Source organism: Glycine soja, chromosome 1 (assembly GCF_004193775.1).
Source record: "Glycine soja cultivar W05 chromosome 1, ASM419377v2, whole genome shotgun sequence".
In the NCBI taxonomy this organism is placed as follows: Eukaryota; Viridiplantae; Streptophyta; class Magnoliopsida; order Fabales; family Fabaceae; genus Glycine; species Glycine soja.
Genome location: NC_041002.1, coordinates 19,900,923 through 19,927,843, shown reverse-complemented (window position 1 = coordinate 19,927,843; position 26,921 = coordinate 19,900,923). Strand labels below are relative to the sequence as shown.

Here is a 26,921-nt window from a genome sequence, read left to right as displayed (position 1 = left end):
TTTTTCCTTATGGTACAGTTGAGATCAAAAGTGACTCCACAAACAAGAGCTTCAAGGTCAATGGACACCGACTTAAGCCATTCCTCACAAACCCTTCTTTAGTTGACATAGTGGTGGAAGAGACTTCCTTACTCCACCCTACTCTTCCTCCACCATGACTTAGGGAGTTTTTCTTTCCTATCTCCTTCTTTGCTTTAATTACATTTGTCCGATTCTATTTGATGGTTTAATTGCTTTTAATCTTTTAATTGTGCTACATTGAGGACAATGTGTTGTTTAAGTATGGGGGGAGTGTGTTCTTTGGTTTTGGTTTTGTTAGTTGTGTTAAATTAATTTAATTTTGTTAGTTTTGTTGGGTTTCTAGTTTAATATTTTAGGTCAATTCTTTCTAGTTTTGTTGGGTTCTAGTTTAATTTTGTTAGTTTTGTTGTGTTAAATTTGCATGTTTGTCTTTGAATTATAGGATATGTTCAAGTAATGGGTAATTGTTCTGAAAATAAAAGTCTCTTGACATTTTGTGATTTGAAATCCTTATTTTTGCTCTACATGTCATGATAGTTTTGAAAGCTCAATTTGAAAGTGATAAGTTTACTTTTGTGAGAATTTGAGCCATCCATCATCATAATATTTTGGTGTGTTTTGCCCCATTGATTGCTTGCACAATAGCCTTGGCTTGATTCTTGTTGATGCTTCCTAATTCACATGCATATTTGGAAATGATTTAGGTAATTTTGTTCTTATAAACTTCTAGCCAAATGGACTTACCTTGAATTAATTCCTTTGATAGCCCCTTTGAGCCTATGTTCCCCTTTCTTTGTTTTGAAGCTCATTACAAGCCTTAAGTGAAAAACCATGATATCACCTTACCCTTAAGGAATTCTGGAGCTTCATAATTGTTTTGGGAATAAGTTGGGAATAAGTGTGGGGGGTATGTTTCATTGGAAGATATAATTTTTGGCCATGCTTAATGTTTTTTTTTTTTGCCATGCTTGATGTATCTGTATATTGCCTAGTTCTTGCTTTAATATTCAAATTCGTACTGTTAAAAAAAAAAGAAGAAAAGAAGTGAAGTTGAATAAATAAGGTCTAGTTATGAGGATTTTATTTGAGAGCCTTGGTTGATTTTGTTGATATTAGAGGGTTTGAGTTTACTACTTGTGCTTAATTTCCACTTATTCCCCATTGCTCCTCTATTCCTTTGGGATTTAGCTACTTATTCCATATTTTTCTTCCCTACCTTATCCTTGGCCCCATTACAACCTTTAAAGACCTTTTGATCCTCATGTGCATGTGTTTGTCAAATTGTTGTCAATTTTAGAATTTTTCCAAGTCTATGTGGTGTTTGTTTTCATGGGTGCTTCGAGAGTAAACAGTAGCCTAGACACTTGAGAGATAGAGTGTATATCTTGTGAGGCTTTATCACTTTTCATTCTTGAGCTGATTAACTATTTTGCCATGATTGGGTTGCTTGGATGATTTTCACGAATGTCTTCACTCTTTGGATGTCTTCATGTTAGATGTTACCCATTCCTTGATGTTCATTGAGAAATATGTAAATGTTTTTGTTTGTCTTTCTTTGATATCCTTGGATTTTGTTCTTTATTTCATTTTGTCCAGGAGTGCAAAAGGCTAAGTATGGGGGTTTTTGATGTGCCATTATTTTCTCCTATTTCTTAACCCTTTTTGCACCATTTTAAGTACTGATTAATCTTAATTGTCAAATTAATTAGGTAGTTTTATAATTTGGGCCCATTCAGCTAATTTGATGTTTTTTAATCTAATTTCAGGAATTGATGAAGCATTGGGCTTGAATCCAGAATTGGGCTTGGACTTGAAGTGGGCAGACTATTTTATTCTACTAAATTAGATCTTATCTTATCTAATTTTATCTAGATATTATTTAGATTTGATCTCATCTAGATATTATTTCATCTAGATCTTATCTTATCTTATCTAGATTTTATTTTATTTTATTTATGGGCTTGGATTTAAAACAGATTTGTAAGCTTTGGGGCTGGAAAAACTATATAACAACACCAAGGTTTTAGTTTTAGGCTGCTCTTCTCTTTCCCTTTTTTTTCGTTTTTGGCAATTCCAGTTCTGACTTTTAGTTTTATCAATAAAATTTTGTTCTTTAATCTATAATTTCGTTCTCTATTGATTAATGGAAGGCTAAGTCCCTAGCGTTGTTTTCTCTTGAGGATTAAGCACAGTTCTCTTTGAGGTTCTATTATTACTGTTAAATTCTGTTCAGTCTTTCCTCTTCACTAATTACTCTAAATTTGTTGCTATTAATTCATGCATGCTTAATGCTTGATTAATTGTCTCTGCGCTTAATTTATGTTCATGCTTAATGATCGTTTATGAGTAATTGGTGTATGTGTTGCTTAATCACATAATGAATGCCTTATGTTAAATTTTGCTTAGTAATTTAATTTAGGGTTGGATTAAGTGGTTAAACTAATAAAGGATAAATTCTCGCAACCTAGGATAAGAGACTTGCTTGTGAATCAAGGGGAAGCAACGTATTTTAATTCTGATATTTTCTAATTCAATTTTACTCGTTGTTTAATTTACAAAAGCAAACAACCCCCTCCCCCCCCCCCCCCCCCCCCGATTTGTTACTATTTCTTACTATCTGTTATGAACATTTGGTTTATCATTGCTCGTTGGGAAATGACCTAGGATCACTTCCTAGTTACTACATTTTAATGTTTATTTGATTCGGGTACGGCCTCGATCAGAGGGTAATCTCATTAGTTAGGCCATTGTAAATGATCTTCCTATCAAATTGCCACGCCCTTCCTAAAAGAATATGTCCTGCCTCTATGGGAACTATATCACAATTAACTTCATCCTTATATGTCCCAATGGAGAAAGGTACCTTCACTTGTTGGTTAACTATCATTTCCCCTTTCTTATTGAGCCATTGAAGTTTATAAGGTTTTGGGTGGGGAATGATAGTGAGGTTCAACTTGGAAACTAATCTTGTGCTACAATAATTGCAACAAGATCCACTATCCACAATGAGAGAACAAGTTTTATCTAAAATTTTGCATCTTGTATGAAAGATGTTCTCTCTTTGGGATTGAGATAGATCACAAGATTGACCTCCAAGGAGCCTTCTAACCATTAAGAGGTCACCTTCTTCATGGGGGTAGACTTCCTCACTAGACTCTTCACCCCTTACTTCATCTTCACTTCCACTAGAGGAAGGGCAAGAAGTAGTCTTCCCTTGACTACTATAAATTTCTTGACCCCTCATGATCATGGTTTTCTTTGTGGGGCATTGAAAGGCAATGTGACCTCTCCCAAGACATTTGAAGCATTAAATGTTGCTAGTCCTTTCTTGGGAACTAGTCTTAGGGGTGCATTTCTCTATGGTATTACCCTTATTTTCCTTGGGTTTTGAAGGTGCAGCCCCCAAAATTCCATGGGCTTGGTCCTTCCTTGGATAAGAGTGAGAGCCATAAGATTTTGAAGAAGGCTTTCTTTTAAGTTGTTGCTCCACTCTTATACAAAGTTGGACTAGCTCATCTAGGTCCCTATATGGAAGGAGTTCAACCTTGTCCCTCACTTCCATATTAAGCCCACTAAGGAACCTAGCTATGCTTGTTCTTTCCTCCTCCCTAAGTCCAGCTCTTAAAAAGAGTAGTTCCATTTGTTGTCTATATTCTTCAACACTCATACTCCCTTGTCTAAGCCTTTGGAGCTTGTCCATAAGCTTCCTTTCATAGTAGGAGGAAATGTGCCTCTTCCTAAGGACACTCTTAAGATCATTCCAATACTCTACTGGAGGATCCCCATGAATCCATCGTTCCCTAATAAGGGAAGTCCACCAGTAGAGGGCATACCCTTGAAAGCTAAGGGTAGCCAATGGAACTTTTCTCTCTTTGCTAATATGATGGCAAGCAAAGAGTTGTTCAACCTTTATTTCCCAATCTAAGTAGGCCTCAACATTATCTTTTCCATGGAAATATGGGAGACTAATGTTAACCTCTTGAGGCCTTCTATCCTTTTCTCTTCTTTGGGAGTGATGTTTAGTATGTGAACTATGGCGCCCTCTATAATAGTCGCTCAGTTCTTCGCTTAAACTCTTGCAAGAGTCATGACTACTATAGGAGACATGTTTTTCTCTTTTCATTTCTTTCATTATTTTTCTTCTTTCTTCCTCTCTTATTTTCTCTCTTTCATCTTGACTTATTTCTTCCACTCTTTCTTTTACCTTTTTCTTTTCTCTCTTGTTTTTCTTTCCACAACTTAAGGGATCTCAACTCATCTAATATCTTATACAAGGGTTCCTTAGGAGTAGAACCCTCACCATTAACACTAGATGAAGAATGAAGACTCGTGTTGGTTCCTAAGTTATGGTTCTTTCTTGTTGGGGGTTTGAAAACAAAAGGTAAAAGAAACTATGGTTGAAACTAGCCAAAAAAACACTAAAAGAGGTGTGAAAGATAAGGTAAGAACTAATTGGTAAAAGGCAAGCTACCTAGGCGGTTTGACAATGGAGGGTAAAGGAAATAAGCTACGAAAGTAAGCAAGAAATTAAAGTGCAAGAAATGCAAACTAGGCGGATCCTAAGAGTGTTTGGATGACCTCATTTAAGCTTCCCAACAAAACACTCACTATCCTAAGGGAAAATTGCCTAAAATTATTACACACAAATGGAAGTAGGGTGACCTATTGGAGGCTCCCAACTTACTTCCAATGAAAGACCTTTTTGTTACAAAATTTGAAAGCAAAGCAAATTGTCAATTACAAAATTACAAAAAAAATAGTCCTCAATTGTGGTGGCTATTCTCTCTTTGGTGTTTCACTCAATTTGGAGTGCTTCTTAGTCCAATAGATCTTAAGGTGGTTGGCCCCTTGCTTCTTGACTCAAATTCTTCAAGGTATGGCACCAATCCTCCTTTCCAATTCCCTATATGGCAACTCAAAAGCAAGGAAACAAAGAGACAAGCAATAACCAAAGACCAAAAAAAATGAAATGAAAGCTAAACCAATAGAGTTTTAACAAGACAAATTTTCAAGGATTATTCAACAATTAAAGCAATGAAAAGCACACAAAAGCAAGCTAGGACTTAAAGAGAAAACTAAAATGACTCTAGAGTAGAGTAGAAAAACTATAAAAAAAAAAAGACTCAAGAAACCTCTAGTTTTGGCACTTGTTTTCACAATAATTTTTAATTTAAATTTCAAAACTAGGATTGGTATAAAATAGGCACCAATTATAAAACAAATTTTGAGCCAAAACAACAAGCACACTTCCCTTTCACTTTTTTTTTCCTGGACACTGATTTTTTTGCCAACTTCTTATTTTTTCCTTTAACCCAAATCGCTTGGTTCTTTTGTCATAATTTTGATCCAGATGTCTATAAAATTCAGTAAAAATTTCAGCTCAAAACACATAGTAACCAATTCCCAGTAATTTATACAAGTTCGTATGTTCAAGCTGCCAACACCAGCGATTTCAACCTAGAAATCAAGAGTAGTGTTTATGTTGCTTAAGGCTTGGATAGTTACAATTTGTGTTTGCTTATGCTCAATCATCTTGAATAACACAATTCAAGAGAGCTTAAGAATTATTTTGACTCACAAATCCAGACACAACTCAGCACCACAACTCAACTTCATCATAGGCATCATGTAGGAAACTTAGAATACAAAAAAAAAAAAAGAGTTCAACAACAAGACTACTTCTCATAATTGATTTAGAACATGTTATGAACTAAATAACATGCATAAATTAGACTCAAAATTCAAAAGATAGGCTAAGAATGACAAGAATACATGAAAAAATGTATTTAGAATTCAATCAACAGAATAAAAATTCAACACAAACTTAGAACATAATGTGACAATTATTATGACTAAACATGACTCTAAGACAACATGGATTAAGTGATTTACACTTAGATTTTTATGTTTTTTTTCTAATCAAAATTTTGGAAGAAAATTTAGATCTAAGGTTCAGCACAATAATATTATGAATGAAAAATGATAGAACCTAAAATCAACACAAGAACATGATGCAAGAGTAGATCTACAAAATTTGAACCATAGAAATGCAAGAACAAGTGTAGATCTAAGATTTAATCGGTTTATTTTGTTTTTTTTTTAATCTACTCTAAACAGCACCAAACCACAAGACAATGGAGGATATACATGGAGAATAAGATGAAGAACAAGGAATTAAAGAGAATTCACCGAACAAAAAGATAGAGGAAGCAAAAGAACATCACCTAGATGAAGATGCTCTTGATACCACATGATGTAAGCTCCATTGGAGCTTGTAGGCATAGGATCTTCTTCATCAATGGATTTCTTTGCTTCTTGGAAGATGAATGGCAGCGGAATGGAGAAGGAAGAGAGAGAGGAGACGCCACTTCAAGGAGAAGAAGAGTCTAGAAGAAGCTCACCACCATAGGAGGCTATGGATAAGAGCTTGGAGGAAGAAGGAGATGAATGAAGGGAGAGGAAGAGAAGAGCACGAAATTTTGTGCTCTAAAAGAGCTCTGAAATCTGAAGTTTAATTTTCAAATGATCATAGTTGAAAAAATGCACACACATGACCTCTATTTATAGTGTAAGTGTCACACAAAATTGGAGGGAAATTTGAATACACTTGAATTTGAAATTGAATTTGTGGAGCCAAAATTTCACTAATTATGATTAGTGAATTCTATTTATGGTTCAGCCCACTAATCTAAGATCAATTCCAAGATTCTCCACTAAGTGTGCTTAGGTGTCATGAGGCATGTAAAGCATGAAGGACATGCACAAAGTGTGATTATATGATGTGGCAATGGGGTGTAGTAAGCAAATGCTCACCTCCCCCTCTAAAATTTAATTGGATTGGGCTTCTACCAATTCAATTAAATTTATTTCCCAACACACACATCAAATATTCACTTAGTGCATGTGAAATTACAAAACTACCCCTAATACAAAAACTAGTCTAGGTGCCCTAAAATACAAGGGCTGAAAAATCCTATATTTCTATGGTACCCTATCTACATTATGGAGCCCTAAATACAAGGACCAAATATAATGAGATCCTAGTCTAATATATACAAAGATAATTGGCCCCTTCCTAGGGAGGATTGCATCATTATTGATGCAAATTAGATTTCTGATTTTTATAAAACAAAATCGACAAGTGGTCATGTCTTTACTTTAACTGGTGGGGCAATATCATGGAAATCTGCTAAACAAACTATTATTTCACGTTCTACCATGGAAGCAAAAATTATTTTTTTAGATACTGCTACTAGAGAGGTTGAGTTTCTTAAAAATTTGTTGTGATTTGCCATTATTGAATAAGCCTATACCTCCAATTTCAATGCATTGTGATAGTCAAGTTGTTATATCTAAAGTTACTAGCAATAATTTTAATGAAAAAAGAAGACATTAAGAGTGAGACATAAGTCTATCAGAAATTTGATTCCTCATGGTGTCATTTCTCTTGACTTTGTCAGGTCAGAAAACAATATTGTGGATCCGCTTACAAAAGGGTTGACACACCAACAAGTACTTGAGTCGTCTAGGGGAATGAGACTAGAACCCATTATTTAGTTACAACAATGGACATCCATCTCCGTGTGATTGGTGATCCCATGGGTGGAGTTCAACGGGTAACAACGAAATTGCTTGTTGACTAAAGTACACCAAAATAACATTTTACGGAGTTGTTTCGTTTCTCATTCCTATGACAAGGTGTATTATAAATTGTGGTAATATTAAGGTTGAGGTATTTATATATGTGTATTTTTTAGTTATAACAAAATACCTCTTAATGAATTAGATGACAATTATTATAGGGGTGGGGGTCATAAATCACTCTTTGAGGACTCACCTAGTGAGTGTGGTGGTGGGACTGCCACTATGAGATATGGGCTAATCTCTAAGTGACACTCACAAAACAAGATACATGCGCAAGGCTGTGTAACACTCAATCACTAATTAGAACCTAAATGAACACCAATATTGTAGGAGTTGTGTATTAAAGTCTGGTTAAAGAAGGTGTAGTTCATAAACTCTAGGTATAAGGCTCAAACCCGGAAGGTTCCTTATACTGAAATACAATATCACATGCTCTTTCTTTCAAGTGTCTATACAAATTGTGTTTTTTTTTTTTTACATTTTAAAATTTTAAATTATGTGGGAGAATGTTACAAAATATTTTTTTATAATTTAAAATTTATAAAAATATATTACTGTTGGATCAAGTGGCCTCAGAATAATTAAGAAGGGAGGGTTGAATTAATTATGAACGTGCCTTGACTAATTAAAAATTTATCCTTCTTAATATTACTAGATTCAATTAGGCTTTACTACTAAGTTATGAGAAAGTAAAGAACAGAAACAATAACTTAGACAAAAGTAAAGCGGAAATAAAAAGTACACAGCGGAAAAGTAAAGAGTGTAGGGAAGAAGAAGACAAACACAAGATTTATACTAGTTCGGCCACAACCCGTGCCTACATCCAGTCCCCAAACAACCACCGGTTCTTGAGATTTCCAATAACCTTGTAAAATCCTTCACAAGCAAAGATCCACAAGGGATGTACCCTCCCTTGTTCTCTTTGAACAACCAAGTGGATGTACGCTCCACTTGAACAAATCCATAATAGATGTACCCTCTCTTGTTCTCAGTATAACAACCCAAGTAGATGTACGCTCTACTTGTACCACAAAGGATGTACGCTCCAATGTGTTAAGACAAATCATTCTTAGGCGGTTAGTCCCTTGAATCTTTGTAAGGGGAAACAAAAGATATCTCAGGCGGTTAGTCCTTTGAAATCTTTTGTTTAAAGGGAAGAAGGAAAAAGATATCTCAGGCGGTTAGTCCTTTGAAATCTTTTGTAAGAAACAAAAGATATCTCAAGCGGTTAGTCCTTTGAAATCTTTTGTCAAGAGGGAGAAGGGAAGAAATAAAAGAATTCTCAAGCGATTAGTCTTTTGAATCTTTTGACAAGAGAGAAGGAATGAAGAAAAAGAATAGCACAAGTTTTTGGTCAATGAACTTTTCTTGAAAGAGAAAGTATTGAACAAAAACTTTTAGAAAGATGAAGAGAAATGAATGAAAGAAATCTGTTATGCATGAAAGGAATCTCTTTTTGAAATTCGTGTCATGGTCACATATTTATAATCATTTGATGACTCAATTTCTTTAAAACTAGTCACTTTAAAAGTTGTGACTCTTTTGAAAAACTAGTCACTTAAAGGTTGTGACTTTTGAAAAACTCTTCAGAAACAAGTCACTTTAAGAATTGTGACTTTTGGTAATTTATTTATTGAAATCAGTCACTGGTAATCGATTACCATCATAGTGTAATCAATTACACATCAACAGATGTGACACTCCATGTTTAAATTTAAAAATCAAAACGTTTAGAAACACTGGTAATCGATTATTCAAGTTTGAAATGATTTGAAAAAGTTTTATCAAAGGTTTTGACTCTTGAAATTTGAAATCTAACATTTTAAAACATTGGTAATCGATTACATGATTATGGTAATTGATTACAGCTTTGTAAATCAGTTTTGAAAAGAATGTTTGTTACTGATAATCAATTACTATCTTCTGGTAATCGATTACCAGAGAGTAAAACTCTTTGATAAAAGATTTTTCTTTTTGGAAAATTCTCGTGCTATTCAGTGTTTTGAAAAACTCTTTTAATACTTATCTTGATTGAGTCTTCTCTTGATTCTTGAATCTTGAGTCTTGATTCTTTACTTGAATCTTGAATCTTGATCTTGATTATTCTTGAATCTTGATCTTGATTCTTGAAACTTGTTTGACTCTTGATTCTTTGACATCATCAAAATAATCTTGGAAGGCATTGCTTCCACAATTACTTATATTAATTATATTTTTATAAAATAAAATATTTGTTTTAAAATCTGTTACGTAAAACTAGAATTCCTATCTTTTAAGATTTTGCTTTTAGTAGGTCAATGTAGTTTGTTACATGTGTTTTGGTTCTACACATTGGTCTCCAACGTTCATGTAGTTTTACTTTGAGTTTTTTTGTTGTTGCATAAAGGGGCCTATGCCTATATCTCTCTCTCCTCCTTTGGCAAAAAACAAACAAAAAATAATTTGCTTTTTTTTTTCTCTAAATTTCTTCTCTTCTTTTTCGTATATAAAAAAATTATTATCTTTTTGAGGGCAAGAGCATTGATGTTCAGAAGGTTCGAGGATCCTTTCGATGCACACGATCGGAACCAACAGATTGTCATATCTTGAAAGAGGAGCGCAATTAGAATTTTTTACCAGTGCGGTGAGGGTGTTTTCTCTCTAAGGATAACGTTTGTGCGCTTCAACTCAGGCTAATTAAAAATTTCTCCCTTAAATTATTTTTCTTTGCTTATTGTATGTTATATTGCATTGTTGATTCATGTTCTGTCATATCGTAAAGTTACTTTACTACTGTTGTTTTGTTATTTAATTTAAGACTTTGCATCTTTTTCTCATTTATTTTATTTTAATTTCTAACACTAAATTTAATTCCCAACTCAACCATAGTTCAAGGTAATACTTTTATGATAAAAAACAATCCCTTTAACCATTCAAACTCAATATAATCTCATGTTTTTTATTAAACCCGTAACTTCACAATAGGGTTATAACTTTATTTTGCAACAAAAATGCTATAAAATTAAGATTAAAATATGTTTTTTGCCCTCATAAAATTAAAAATATTTAAAATTTGTCCTTGTAAAATTTTCAATACATTTTTCATCCTCATAAAATTAAAATGTATTAAATTTTAGCCCAAAATTAGGTTCGGATGTCTAAATCTATACAAGAATTTATGAGAGTTAAAAATTGTTACAAATTACAAAAACATGCCACAAGTTGCATAAATAAATAAATAAAAACAAGATTTGTGATAATTTTTTTTACAATTTATGATGATTTTTCAATAATGTGTGACAATTTTGTTTGATTTATGACTATATTTTTTTACAATTTATGATGGTTTTTAATTTTCAGAAATCTGACCGCTATAAAATGTAAAAAAAATCACAAATTCTAGAAGATAGGTTCAGAGACTTCTATCCCAGAGTTGATCAAAACATCAAAATCATAAATGCAGAAACTTCTATGATAAAAGGCCATCATTATCTACATATTTTTATAAAAAAAAATATTATACACACTTCCTCACATAATTTTAAAATGAAATATATATAAAAAAATGTGCAACATAATATATATAAAAAATGAAATATATATTTCATTAAGCATACATATAACATATTTATTATTAATTCTTTTATAATATACAACACCGGGTGCTTTTTATAAGAAACAAATGATTCTATTATTTTGGTTCTAATTATAAGAAATATGGACATACATACTTCAAGATGTATTAATTGCTAAATTTCTTTTATAGTCTCATGGCTTGAATGATGTGTTGTGTTGCTAAATATTCTCACTACTTTTGATGAGTATATCTGGAATAAGATTTAATTTATGATATGAATAATTAAATTAACTAACTTACTTAATTTATTGGTTTTGATGAATTAATTATTGAGGAGAGATGAAATTATACCCATGTAACTTTGATAACTATTATATTATTTTATAACTTTCAACTAGGTAATGCTTTTTTAAAACTTACCATTGGATTGAAAGTCTCTTTTATATGCAAAATTTTATATTAATCCAAAATCATTTGTTACTTTGTTTATGTAGATTAAAATCGACGTAATAAAACATTTCAAAATATACTAAACTATGAACCATTTGATTACCTTCTTGTTGTTGTTCAATTTTGATACATATGATTTTGATAATATGTAAATATAACTCAACGGTTGGATTAATAAAAATCATATTTTATATTAATTTATAAAAATAATATAATAATTATCAAAGTTAGCGATGTAATTCAAACCCTCCTCTTAATTATTTATTTCTTAAGTAAAGAATCACATGTAGTATATATTATCATAGTTGAAACTAGATTTGTTAAACCGACAAGTAAATTTCTAAAATGTTATGTCAATAGAACTCAAATATCATGTAACAACAAATTTTTTTAAGAAAAATGTGAGTTGTTACTTGTTAGTGGCTCATCTATTATCTATTATATCTATATATCTATATAATATATGTAAAGGAAGCTTCAAGCTTTATAACTATTGGATTGCATTTTTGATTTGACAACAACCATTGATTTGATTCAATAAATGTCTAGCCTAAATACTTTAATATTTGTATACTATTAAATCGAGATTTTAATTTCATAACATGTTGATGTTTTTTTAGAAAAAAAATTATCATTATTATGATTTCTAATATATTATTAATTAATATATAAATATATTTAAAAATATATATAGACATACATAATAATTTATTATTTGATTTCTATTCTAAATATTAATTTAAAAATTTATATAACAAATAAAATATTACCACTTAAAATTATTATTAAAATTAATATTTAATTCAGTATTTGAGATCTAAAAAAATTTAAATTAAAAAATTATTAATTTATATCCCTCATTTGATTTTTTTAATTATGATTAATTTTTAAATTAAGATTTACTTTTTTAAATGTAGAGTAAATTTTCATTTATTGTAAAAACATACATATATTGAATTTCATACTATTTATTAATAATTTATGCATAGATTTAAAATATTTTATGAAATAAAATTCAAACCCTTTTTAAATAGTTTAAAGTATTTAAAATAATTTAGTAGATTTTTTTTAATTTTAACATCTAGATTTATGATAATAAATCTAAGTCAAATTATCATGTTAATTTTCATATGATTAAAACATGGAGTATATGCTGGCACTCCAGTTACATTATTCAACCGATTAATTTAGTATCTTTTTAAAACCCTTTTGACAGTTATAAAATATTAATTTGCAGCATAACTTACGATTCATATTAATAACGGCAATTAGCAATAACATGGTCTTAGTGGTCAAGGTGTGATAGTCGGTTTTTGTTTTGAGTCAAATTTTTAATTGAATTACTTTAATAATAGAATATTAATTTAAATTTAAATAAATTGAGATTTTAGCATCGTTAGCAATCAGTTTAGAAATTCAACATTACCCATAGCAACGCTCCTTATATGTTGTCAGCAAGATTGCATAATCAATATATGGATCACCCACTAATTAGAATTGATTCAAACTAATATGAATCATTTGGGTTGAGTCATTCATATATTTGGGTGAAAATCGAACTCAATCGATCAAAATCGATTAAAATGTTTAGAGTTGTTTGGTTTGACTTTAAACACTACTAATATTTGGAACTCCAAGTGTAGATACTACTTGTATTGAAACTTCCTAAGGTATTACTTTCAAATACATTGTTATTTGTTTCACTTTTTTGCATAATGATTTTTTCAGTCATGTTTATAATATTAATGGATAATATGTTGTTAATTTGTTTCAGCAAATTTGGTTGTAGCAAATTAGTTACAGCAAAGCTTATTGCAATAAATTAGTTTATAGGAAATAGTTGTGATTCAGACTATTATATTAAATATAGTTGAAGAATATTTTGTTTTAATTTGTATTAATTTATTTTAGAATATTATATTGATCGTATTAAATGAATCAATTTTACTACTTTTAGACATTTGATAATTGTATTAGATATTTGGATGCATAATGATATAAAATAGTAATTCAAAGAAAAAAAGATCAAATTTATATAGATAACCCGTTAGCCCAGACCGAACCAAACCATTAATGAATTAGTTGAGTTATGTTGGGTTTCAAAAAGAATTTGTGAAAATCGAACCGAATTAAATCGATTAAATTTATTTAGACTGGGTCCTGGATTTGACCAAAACCAGAACCATAATTCTTGTGACATCTCCTTTTTGTCACAAGCATATGTATTTTTTAATTTATTACACACCCGAATTATTAACATAAACATCTATAAGTTAAGATCTATTTTTCAATATCATGGATAAAGGATTCGTTTTTTGGAGCACAAGGAATATTTCATTATAAATTAAAACATAATAACCCTCTCAATCAATCAATATCTATATACTAAAGTTGGAGTGTGTGGAATATACTAAAATATCCATGGCTGAGAGCTTGACAGCTGTCCATTTTTTTTGGTTTTTTGGTCATTTTATGCCCCTCCAGGTTGGTTTGGTTTTGTGCCACCTTGCTGCCATGTGTCATTTTATGGTTATGGGTATTGTGTTGGTTTTAAGTCACGTAGCTTGGTGTGTTGTTGAGTGATTAGATTGTCGTTTCCAATTTTGGTGGTTGGTGGTGTACGTGGCTTCTTTTCTAGCATTTTTGAGTCCTTTCACTAGCAAGTTGGAAGCTGCTGATTTATGCTGGGTTTGCATTGTTTCTTCTTGATTTTGATGTCCTCTTCGGTTTCACTTTTTTCCTTTGTTTTCAGTTGGCTTCCGTCTTCAATATACATGTTCTGTTGTTTAGCATTTTGGCATGAGGCTGTGGTTTCTAGTTCGTGATTTTCGTTCTTCTGTTGTTGAAGGTTCGAGTTTTGTTCGTCTGTTGTGCATGTGTGTTTTTGTCAGTTTTTTGTTGTTTGGTGATTTTGGTCTCTGCATGATGTTCTTCTAGCACGTGTTCTGTTCTGTTTTTTATTATTAACAAATTCTTGCTTTTCTTTTCGTTGGCTTCCATTTCTCTGTTGTTCGTTGGATTGCATTTACATGGTTTTGGATTGATCATATTATTCCTTTAGAGCTATAATTCTTTGGTTCTGTTTTTTTGCTTTTTGCTGAGTTGGCTATTTTGTTTTTTGTCTCTTTCCACTGGCTTCGATGGTTGGATTGTATTTACATGGTTTTTTTATTAACCATATTATTGTTCGTCTGTTGTGCATGTGTGTTTTTGTCAGTTTTTTGATGTTTGGTGATTTTGGTCTCTGCATGTTTATGTTCCTCTAGCACGTGTTCTATTTTGTTTTCTATTATTAACAAATTCTTGCTTTTCTTTTCGTTGGCTTCCATTTCTCTGTTGTTCGTTGGATTGCATTTACATGGTTTTGGATTGATCATATTATTCCTTTAGAGCTATAATTCTTTGGTTCTGTTTTTTTGCTTTTTGCTGAGTTGGCTATTTTGTTTTTTGTCTCTTTCCACTGGCTTCGATGGTTGGATAGTATTTACATGGTTTTTTTATTAACCATATTATTGTTCGTCTATTGTGCATGTGTGTTTTTGTCAGTTTTTTGTTGTTTGGTGATTTTGGTCTCTGCATGTTTATGTTCATCTAGCGCGTGTTCTATTTTGTTTTTTATTATTAACAAATTCTTGCTTTTCTTTTCGTTGGCTTCCATTTGTCTGTTGTTCGTTGGATTGCATTTACATGGTTTTGGATTGATCATATTATTCCTTTAAAGCTATAATTCTTTGGTTCTGTTTTTTTGCTTTTTGCTGAGTTGGCTATTTTTGTTTTTTGTCTCTTTCCACTGGCTTCGATGGTTGGATTGTATTTACATGGTTTTTTATTAACCATATTATTGTTCGTCTGTTGTGCATTTGTGTTTTTGTCAGTTTTTTGTTGTTTGGTGATTTTGGTCTCTGCATGTTTATGTTCCTCTAACACGTGTTCTGTTTTGTTTTTTATTATTAACAAATTCTTGCTTTTCTTTTCGTTGGCTTCCATTTGTCTGTTGTTCGTTGGATTGCATTTGCATGGTTTTGGATTGATCATATTATTCCTTTAGAGCTATAATTCTTTGGTTCTGTTTTTTTGTTGTTTCCTGAGTTGGTTATTTTGTTTTTTTGTCTCTTTTTACTGATTTCGATGGTTGGATTGCATTTACATGGTTTTTAATTAACCATATTATTGTTTTAGAGATATAGTATTTTGGCTTTGCTTTTCTGCTGTTTGCTGACTTGCCTATTTTGTTTTTGAGTTGAGGTCATTGCTTGTATTGGCTGACTAAATTAACTGATAGTCTAATACTTTTTGTGGTATGTTGGCATTGATGGAAACCTTATTGCATGTGTGGTTTAAGCATGGGTTGGTATTCTGTTTTTTGTAAACAAAACTTTGTTGTGTTTGTTTTTGGCCCCTTCCATTTGTTTGTTGATGGTTGGAATATTATTTGTTCGGAGATATAATTTTTTGCTTCTGCTTCTCTGCTATTTGCTGATTTGGCTATTTTCTTTTTGGGTGAGGTTGTTGCATGTATTGCCTTAGTAGTTCAACGAATAGTATCATAGTTTTTATGGTATTTTGGCATTGATTGAAATGTTATTGCATGTGTCATTTAAGTCTATGTTGGTATTCTAGTTTTTGTAAACATAAGTTTCTTGGTTTTGTTTTCGTGAGCTTTCGTTTGTTTGTTGAAGTTTACATTGCATTTGCATGGTTTTGGATTTATTACATTTTTCATTTAGAATTGGCATGTCTATGCAATTTTATGGCGAGGATTCCTGACAAGATTAAGTCTATTGATGGGTCAAAAGAGACACTTAAGCTTGCTGTCAGAATCACGGATCTTTTGTTCGTTGGGACTCCCAACAAGTCTGAGCAAGTGGAAATGGTTTTTGTTGATTCTGAGGTATATTTTGTGCTCTTTATTTGATTGTTGGATTGTTGTTCATATCATTGATTGATTATATATAGTTTTCATATTTCAGGGTGATCAAATTCATGCTGTTTGTAAATCGGACCACCTCAAGTCTTGGAAAGCTGATTTGAAAGAGAATTCCACTTATGTTATGCATAATTTCAAAGTTGTCAAGAATGATGGTCAATTTAGAGTGTGCGAACATGAGTACAAGTTATTTTTTATTGGAGTGACGGTTGTTAGAGAAGCTGATTTGCATGAACTGCCTTTTAAGGAATTTAGATTTGTTGAATTTGCAAATGTCGTTGCTGGCAATTTCGTGGCTGGCCTGTTGGTTGGTGAGTCCAGTCAAAATTTGTGCTTTCATTTTGATCATAACTTTTTTGGTTTTCTTTCAATGACCTGTTTTCATTTCTGGTGGTTTAAGATATTATTGGGGTCGTTGATCAGGTGGTCTTTCGGCGTGTTTCATCAAAAAATACCAGGGTTGTTTTTAGAATGAAGGATTTGAGGTTATGGTTAACAACAATTTTTGCTATCTCCTATATATATTGGGTTATTTAGGGTTTATATTGTCGAGGATTTAATTTTTCACGTTGCATGATGCTTATCTCTATTTGATCCTTATTAAGTGATGGATGTAATGTTGTTTCTTTGCTGTAGTGGTGAAATTTTATCTTGCACACTTTGGGAGAATTACTGTATGCAATTCCTATCCTATTTGAATGAGCGTGGGAATGATGGGTCGATGGTTATTATATTGGCACATGCCAAAATAAAAGATGCGCAGGGTAAGTGTGATATTCTATTTACTGATTTGGGTACTCATCTGATAAGTTTTGGCGTTGCTATTTTTGGCATTTACAGGAAGTTATCCAGCTTCAGTGAGCAATTCCTTCAAGGTGTCAAAACTATTGATTAATGATCCTATATTGGAAATTCAGGAATTTAAAGAGAGGTATTTTGCTTATCATCTTTGCTCTGTGGCTGTTAAATTCATGTATCAATTGTCTTGAGTGTTTTCTGTTGCTTTTTCCTATTTATTTGATGCCTTAGGCTTTTAGATTTAGGCGTTGAGGTAAGTCCAGTTTTACTATTTGGCGATCAAGCAAGTTTACAAGTTTCAGGGGGAAGCCAGGTATCATCAAAGGATTCGTTTCTTTCGAAAGCTGAAGTCAAATCTATTTTTGAGATTAATAGCATTTCTGAGGTGGACCTATTATCTGTGTTTATTGTGTATTCATTGCAATTGGAAGTCGAATTTGGCTAGATCTGTTCACATTCATATATTATGGCTAATGTCTCTAATACTGGCATTTTATTGTTGCCAATTTGATTGTTATGGTTTTCTTTAAGGATGTTGTTTGTGTTACGGTGGGCACTATTAGCAAAATAGTCATGGATAACCATTCATGGTGTTATCCAGCTTGCCTTCAATGTCATAGGAAAACTGACATCCAAACAGGACCATTCACATGCGGATGTGGCAAGGATAATGATCAGCCTGTTCTGAGGTAATTGGACTTTTAGTCCATTAGCATGTTTTATTCAGGATTTTGTATTTGACTAGCATGTACATTGGTAGGTATAGAGTTGATGTAATGGTTACCCAAAACAATGAGAGTAGCAAGTTTTTGCTCTAGGACCGTGAATGTGCTAAATTGATTGGTCAAACAGCTGATGATGTGAATAGGGTCAAGATTGAAGTATGTTCATGTCTTATCATATGTTGTTCCTTATTTTATGTATTATATTTTGTTCTTTCAATTGTAACTGGTGGCTGGTGGATTTGTCCTCTTTCTGGCAGGATGGTGATCTTGATTTGAATGCTTCCCCTCAATCACTTGACAGACTGTTGGGTCATGTGCTTGCTTTTAAGGTCAGGATTCAATCAAAATTCAAGAATGTCGTTGTTCTTAGATACTCAAATGAACTAGATTTGATCAATGTTGTTCTCGAGATGCTGGCTGATAGTGAGGTGTTCTTTTCTAATGTCTATTTTAGTTGTTGTTGCCATAATGATATGATGCATGAGTTTGACTATCATCAACTTATATATGATACAGGCTTGTTCCAAAATAGATCCTTCGAACGTTGATTGCAATAATGCTACCCATGCTGAATGTGTAAGTTAATATTGTTGTCATGAGTATTGATATGTTACATTGTTTTTTATTTACCAGTTTATCTTTTATGCAGCAATCTCTGTCTGTGACAGCTGACCATGATCCAGTTGCAGGATTCCCTTTAACGCCCAAAAAGCGGATGCCATCTGATGAAGTTGATGATGAGTTAGGAAGCTCGCAAATTTCCCCAGCCCAACTATCGTCTAACAAATTAACAAGACATTCTGATAAAAATCAATTTAGCTGATTCCAGATTGTTATTATTGTGTTTTCATGGTGCTATTAAAATATTGTCATATTAAGCAGGCAATTATGTAGTTTTCGTTATGGCTACATCTGACAATTCCCCTGGCGCTTCTTTCCGCCATGCTGATGCTTTGGCCATTTGAAAACTGGTTTTTTTGGATTGATGCTATTTTGTCCCTTGCTACTGTACATTTCTCCCTTTTATATTCTGTCAGCTCTGAAGCTAACTATGGCTTAGTTTTAAACATCTTACAATTCACTCAGTTTTGAGCAATCAAAACTAGCCAATTGTCTATTAGCATGTTTTTTTGTGGATCTTTTAGGCGTCCTAAATTGAGATTTGCCCATATTATGTGTTCATGTCGTTGTATTGCAAGTTTTCTTATATTAAATATGCCACTAAAAACAATTTATTTTTTCACTATTCATTGCTTGGTTGTCCTCGATACAATTGAACTGTTTTTTATCATACATTTGATGGTCTATATGCTTCTAACAAATTAATGGAGGAGTTATACTAAATTTAAAAAACAGTAAAGGAGATAAATTGATGTTCAAATTACATCAAATATTAAAAACAACGAAGAAGAAAAATTTAAAGCTACATTGGCGGTCATATTGATACTCGATACTCTCACGTTCTTAATTTGTTTCTTGGTGAACTGTTTGATGAATTCCATTCCCATCTGAATTGCATAAAAATAACAACAAAAAAACCAAATTAAGAAAAAAATAGAATCCGCAGGATTGTGTTAAATTTTTAGTTTCAGTTTTCCTTCTCAATCCATGTTCTCTTTAAATTAATAAAACTTTCTATCCTAACATCATATTTCCTCTTTTAGAATGTGTTTGGCATGAATGTTATCACTCCATTTTTCCAGCTATCACTGCTTTGCTAAAATCATGTGTTCTATATTTCAATTGCAATTTTTTAGTTCATTGATGACTTACGCAAGTATAATCTTGATTTTAACTACAACAAACTAGAACTATGTAAAACAACTATAATCTATGGACAAGAGAAATGAAAGAGAAATTTGTAGTGTGCCAGACAAGCAATATATAAACAACCAATGCGCATCTCCGATACAAACGTTGAGTCAAGTTTTTTTTGCATGTTTTGTTACATAATGCCAAATAAAAGATGTAAAATAGAAATTTCATATTTCAAGTTGAACACATGAGCTAATAGATTTGACCGTACAAATTAAACAAATTTGTGTTACTGAATGAAAGTTCATCACTATATATACAATATCTTCCATTGCAAGGTTAGTAGCAGTTACAGAAGTCAATATTTGCGCCAATGACTATGATCATTTCTATCTTACCTATTTTGAATTATGGCCTTGGTTTGTGTGTCTAGATTGACACCAGATTCCTAAATAGACAATATCTTTCATTGCAAGCTTAGCAATCGTCCCAAAACGCAATTTTTCCCGAAACCAAGTGTCATGATTTCTATATTACCAATTTTACTAGCTGTTAATGTTGGATCATAGTTTTGCTATCTCATCTACCCTTAGTCTCATCTCTTTATCTTAGAACTCAGTCAATTCTATCATTACCCTTTTTCAATATGCAGAATTACCAACATGCAAACATATCTAATCCAGCAAATTCCACCACTAATAGTTAGCCTATGATCCAGAACCAACGAAATGCCTCATGTCCGATTTCTTTCATCTTCTAATTTTATTGTAGCTTCTGCAGATTTAAAACAAGCATTTGGTTCTTCGTTTGAACATAAATCTATTATTTAGTTTATAATTCACTGAATTCTGCCTTTAGTCATTTTCAACATGCAGAACTATCAACATGCAAAGAGATTTGATTCTGCAAAAGCTAGGATCAACAGAAAACGTATCATGCAGTAGAAGCGACATGCTCATCCTCAGTCATCTTCACAAGCAACAGTTAACCGCACTTCAGAATATGATAGTGAGACATCTGATATAGCATGTTCTACAAGAAATCAATTTACTTAGTTGCATTAATCACATTTTCTTTTGTTTCCTCTCTATTTTTTAGTGATTGCGTATGATTCATGAGAAAGTGAAAATTCTGAATCCACACAAGGTACTGAAAAAAGAATGTTTCACGCTCTTTTTTGCTATGGTTCAAATATTGCTATTATATCTATTTCTAATTTTTGCAGGTTCAGGCTCTAATTTTATGACTGCCTATGAGGATTGTCAATCTCCAACTAATCAGCCTGTAATCAACACTGAAGGTAATGACTATAATTCTAATTTACAGTTTTAGATGCTACTACACATGCTCTTAAATTAATATTCAAAATTCTTATCATCATATTGTACTATGATATTAAACAATTTCAGGATATTCTGATCTTGGTGATCAACTCATCCAATGTAGGTATTGTAATGCACAAATGTGGTATGATGAAAGAATATCAAAAGATAAAAATTGTCAAAATCCAAGGTTCAGCTTATGCTGTGGAGATGGCAAAGTTGAATTGCCATTATTACAAAATCCACCTCAATATCTCCAACGACTTCTGTTTCATGATGATACAATTGATAGTAAAAATTATCAACATAACTTACGAGCATACAACATGATGTTTGCCTTTACTTCTGCTGGAATTAAGCTAGACAAAACAATTAATAATTCAAGAGGACCACCTACAATCAGAATACAGGGCCAACCATGCCACCGGATAGGCAGTCTATTACCAATGCCTGGAAAAAAAAACCCAAATTTGCACAGCTATATATCTTTGACACAGAAAATGAAGTGCAAAATAAAATTAATGCCATGAGGTAGAAGTTCTTTTATTTCTATCAGTCAGAAAATTATTCATTCACTTACAATAGTTTGTGCAGTTATGAATATTTTTAAATATTGTTTTTTCAGCCAATATTCTGGAATTCAGAGCCATATTGTTTCAGGTTTAAGTCACATGCTCGATCAACACAATTCTCATGCTAAAAGTTTTAGAATGGCCAGGGATAGATTGGCAGGTGATCAAGCCAATAATATCAAATTGCAACTAATAGCTGCTCGAGGAAAAGATGGTCGTGTATATAATATGCCTAATGTTCCAGAAATTGCTGCACTTATTGTTGGCGATTTTCATCCAGGCTCAAAAAGAGATATTATTGTTGAAACTCAAAATGGAGAATTACAAAGAATCCATGAACTTCATGCTAGCTATCCACCACTACAGTACTCTCTACTCTTTCCTTATGGAGAAGACGAATATAGAGCTGACATACTTCACCGTTCTACTTCATCCAGCAAAAAAAGAAAGCGAAACCGTCTGACAATGAGAGAGTGGTTTGCTTATAGACTTCAGTCCAGGTCAAATGAAGCACATACTTTATTGCATTCTCAAAAATTATTTCAACAATTCATTGTTGAAGGTTATACCATGGTCGAATCTAAAAGACTTAGCTACATCAGAAACAACCAAAAGAAGCTTAGAGTTGATAAGTATTTTAGCTTACAAAGTTCATTGGATACTGGAATAGCTAAAGGCTAACCAAGGGAAAAAAGTCATCTTACCTTCAACGTTTGTTGGGAGCCCACGTTATATGGATCAACTTTACTTTGATGGTATGGCAATATGCAGTCATGTTGGTTTTCCAAATCTTTTTATTACTCTAACCTGTAATCCAAATTGGCCTAAAATTTGTAGATTACTTTCACCTTTGAATCTCAAACCAACAGACAGACCAGATTTTGTATCACGAATTTTCATATTAAAATATGAACACATGTTGTCAGACTTAACAAAGGGTCAATTACTGGGAAAAGTGGTTGCATGTAAGTTGACTATCATGTTTATACTTAAATACAAATATAAGTTGGTCATTTGGCCATTTTTCTTTGTTCTATAATGCAGATATTAATGGCTAAAATATTACAATTTAACCAACACTTTTACAGATATGAAATACAGAATTATACTTACCATCATAACATTATCTTTTATCAATCACAGATATGCATACTATAGAGTTTCAAAAGCGAGGACTCCCTCACGTGCATTTATTGCTATTTCTACATCCAGACAATAAATATCCATCTTCAACTGGCATTGACGAGATAATATCAGCAGAAATACCTTCCCATGAAGATGACCCAGAACTCTACAGATTGGTGGAAAACCATATGATACATGGCCCATGCAGAATTTTACAACCCAACTCTCCATGTATGAAAGAAGGCAAATGCAGTCATTTTTATCCTAAACAATTTCAGCCTCAGACTCTTTTGGATTCAAACGGTTATCCAGTCTATCGTAGAAGAAACAATGGTCATTCAATTTCAAAGAATGGTGTTATCATTGATAACAGATATGTAGTACCTTACAATCCAAAATTACTGAAAAAATATCAGGCACATATAAATATTGAATGGTGTAATCAAAGTACTTCAATCAAATATTTATTTAAATACATAAACAAAGGCTATGACAGAGTGACTGCTGTTATGGTTTCTGATAGTAATCAGACAGCTCAAAATGTTAACATTCAAAATGATGAACTTAAAGAATATCTAGATTGCAGGTAATTTCATCTTAACCTGCATAATTTATTTTCTGACTATTATTTTTACTAACCAACCTATATCACAGATACATTTCTCCCTGTGAAGCTGCTTGGAGAATATTTGCTTTTCCAATCCACGGCAGAAAGCCTGCTGTTGAGAGATTGTATTTTCATCTTCCAGATCAACACAACGTTCTTTATGAAGATCATGATGATATAGATGATGTACTATCGAAACCAACTATTTCAGATTCAAAATTCCTAGCTTGGATGAACACTACTAAAGGTTTTCCTGAGGCCAGGAATCTTACTTATTCACAATTTGTGTCAAAGTTTGTATATAATAAAAGAAACAGATCGTGGCAACCCAGAAAAAAAGGATATACCATTGGAAGACTTATATGGGTACCACCAACCACAGGAGAATTGTTTTATTTAAGAATGATGCTTGGCAGCTGCAAAGGACCTACTTCATTTGAGGATATAAGGACTATTGCAAATATCCAATATCCAACATATAGAGAAGCATGTTTTGCAATGGGCTTTCTACAAGATGATAGAGAATATGTTGAGGCAATCAAAGAGGCTAAGGACTGGGGCACAACTAATTATCTAAGGAAATTGTTTGTATTAATTTTATTAACAGGTGCCATGACCAAACCTGAAGAAGTTTGGAACCAATGTTGGCATTGGCTAGCTGATGACATTGCATATCAATATAGCAAATCAACAATGAACTCGAGTAGGTCGTGACTGTTTTTATGTTCCACAACAATGGTCAGAATCATTCACTAACAACTTGATTTTTATTTCTTATTCACTAACAACTTGCTTTTTATTTCTTAGAAGTACAGATCAATGATGATACTCTTAGAAATTTGACATTGATTGAAATTGAACAACTATTGCACATAAACCAAAGATCACTGAAAGACTATCCTACAATGCCATATCCTCAGGATATCAATCTCACATCCTACCTACAAAACAACTTGGTATTATCAGAACTTGATTACAACCATGATGCAATGAGATCAGAATTTGAGTATCTTTTTGCATCCATGACAGGCAATCTACCTATTCATATATTATAAATTCTATTCATAACAGTTAACATCTTACAAAGAAATGCTCATTGCGAATAATAAATTGTATTGATGTCTGTTAATATTCTATTCATAACAAGTAATCTACCCTCATTTAATTCTTTCCATCAACAACAAAATTAATCTTCATTTCAATATAACATTAGGTTACCTATCAATACAGATGAACAAAAAACATTTATGACAGAATTATCCAAGCTGTCAACAATAATGAAGGTGGAATGTTTTTCCTATACGGATTTGGAGGCACTGGAAAAACATTCATATGGAGAACATTAGCAAGTTCATTGAGAGCATAGAATCAAATTGTTATTATTGTTGCTTCTAGCGGAATAGCCTCTCTATTATTACCAGGAGGCAGAACTGCACATTCCAGATTTAAAATTCCTGTACCAATTTTTGAAGACTCAACATGCAATATCCATCAAGGGACCCAATTAGCAGAATTACTGAACCAGACAAGTCTAATAATTTGGGATGAAGCACCAATGGCCCACAAATTTTGTTTTGAAGCACTTGATCAAAGTTTAAGAGACATTATCACAAATAAATCAAACTCAAATCAAATATTTGGAGGCAAAGTTATAGTATTCGGTGGAGATTTTCGCCAAATACTACCAGTCATCCCAAGAGGAACCTGCTCAAACATTGTAAATGCAGCAATAAATTCATCCTATCTATGGGATTTGTGTGAAATATTGACCTTGACAAAAAACATGCGCTTACACAGCAATCTAGAATCAATTGATGAACAAGAAACTGCCACATTTGCTAAATGGATTCTAGACATTGCAGATGGAATTATAGGTGATGAAAATGATGGTTATGATACAATTCAAGTTCCTGCTCATCTACTCATTACTCGATATGATGATCCAATCAGTGCTATAGTCAAATCAACATTCCCAGACTTAGATCAGCACCATAATAATCCTGAATTCTTTAAATCCAAGGCAATACTAGCTTCAACAAATGAAACAGTAGAACAAATCAATCATTATGTACTATCCTTCATTCCAGGTAATTATCTCATTACTTATTTAATTAACATTTCCTCAGTCAAAAATATAATCACTGAAATTGCAATTTTGCAAATCATAGGTGACCACATGGAATATCTAAGCTCTGATTCCGTTGATAAATCATAAACCAGTGAAGATTCATATTTCCAATCAATTACTATTGAATTCCTTAATTCATTGAACACATCCGGTTTTTGAACTCATTCTATCAAACTTAAAATTGGAAGTTCTATAATGCTCTTAAGGAACCTCGACCAAAATCAAGGTCTATGTAATGGTACTAGATTAGTGGTAACAAAGATGGCAAAACATGTAATTGCAGCTGAAATTATCTCAGGCAAAAACATTGGTCTCGCTGTTTATATTCCAAGAATGTCAATGTCCCCTTCACAATCACCCTGGCTGTTTAAACTATTGAGAAGACAATTTCCGATTATGCTATCTTATGCAATGACAATTAACAAGTCACAGGGACAATCACTATCCATGGTTGGACTTTATTTTCCAAAACCTGTATTCACTCATGGCCAATTATATGTTGCATTGTCAAGGGTCAACTCAGCAAAAGGATTAAAAATCTTGATTCATGATGATGAGCAAAAAAGCATGAATTCCACTACCAATGTAGTATTCAAAGAAGTGTTCAGAAACATTAAAAGATAAATTTCAGTTGTTTAATATCAGGTTCAATTCTATTGTCATGCTTTCTGAAACAGTCCTATTCTTTAATAATCAATTCTTCAATATTACATTATGACTACATTATATCATTTAACTTATTACAATCTTCAATACAATTCGATTGATTTTAAATATTGAGAATTGACTATCAGCTTCAATTCTTTTGTCATGCTTTCTGAAACAGTGCTACTCTTTTGTGATCACTTCTTGCACACAATTCCATTGATTTTAAATACTGAGAATCCACCAACAATAACAACAAGCAATCTATAACTTTTTTAAAACTACCTCCTTAATCAAACATAACCTCTTTGACACAGACACACAGTCAGATAGATACATACATATATATACATACATATATATATATATATATATATATATATATATATATATATATATATATATATATATATATATATATATATATATACACACACGTCGTTTTACTAATAACAAAATAATAACCATCGAGAAATTTAATTACCACCACAGGAACATGTAAAATAGTTTAGTGATTGGGTGAACTTTACATTATTAATCTATTAATTAATCCATTAAGGCGAATACCTCATAGAAAAAATTAACCCATTTAAGGCCCAACCATTACATGCACACCACAAACAACACTAAAGTCCAATCAGTTCTG

At 32.2% G+C, this 26,921-nt stretch overlaps 1 pseudogene; it reads left to right on the top strand.

Moving 5' to 3' along the window:
• LOC114413721 overlaps positions 1-26,254 on the top strand; it is a 90,088-nt pseudogene extending 63,834 nt beyond the window's left edge.
• The last annotated feature ends 667 nt before the right edge of the window (positions 26,255-26,921 follow it).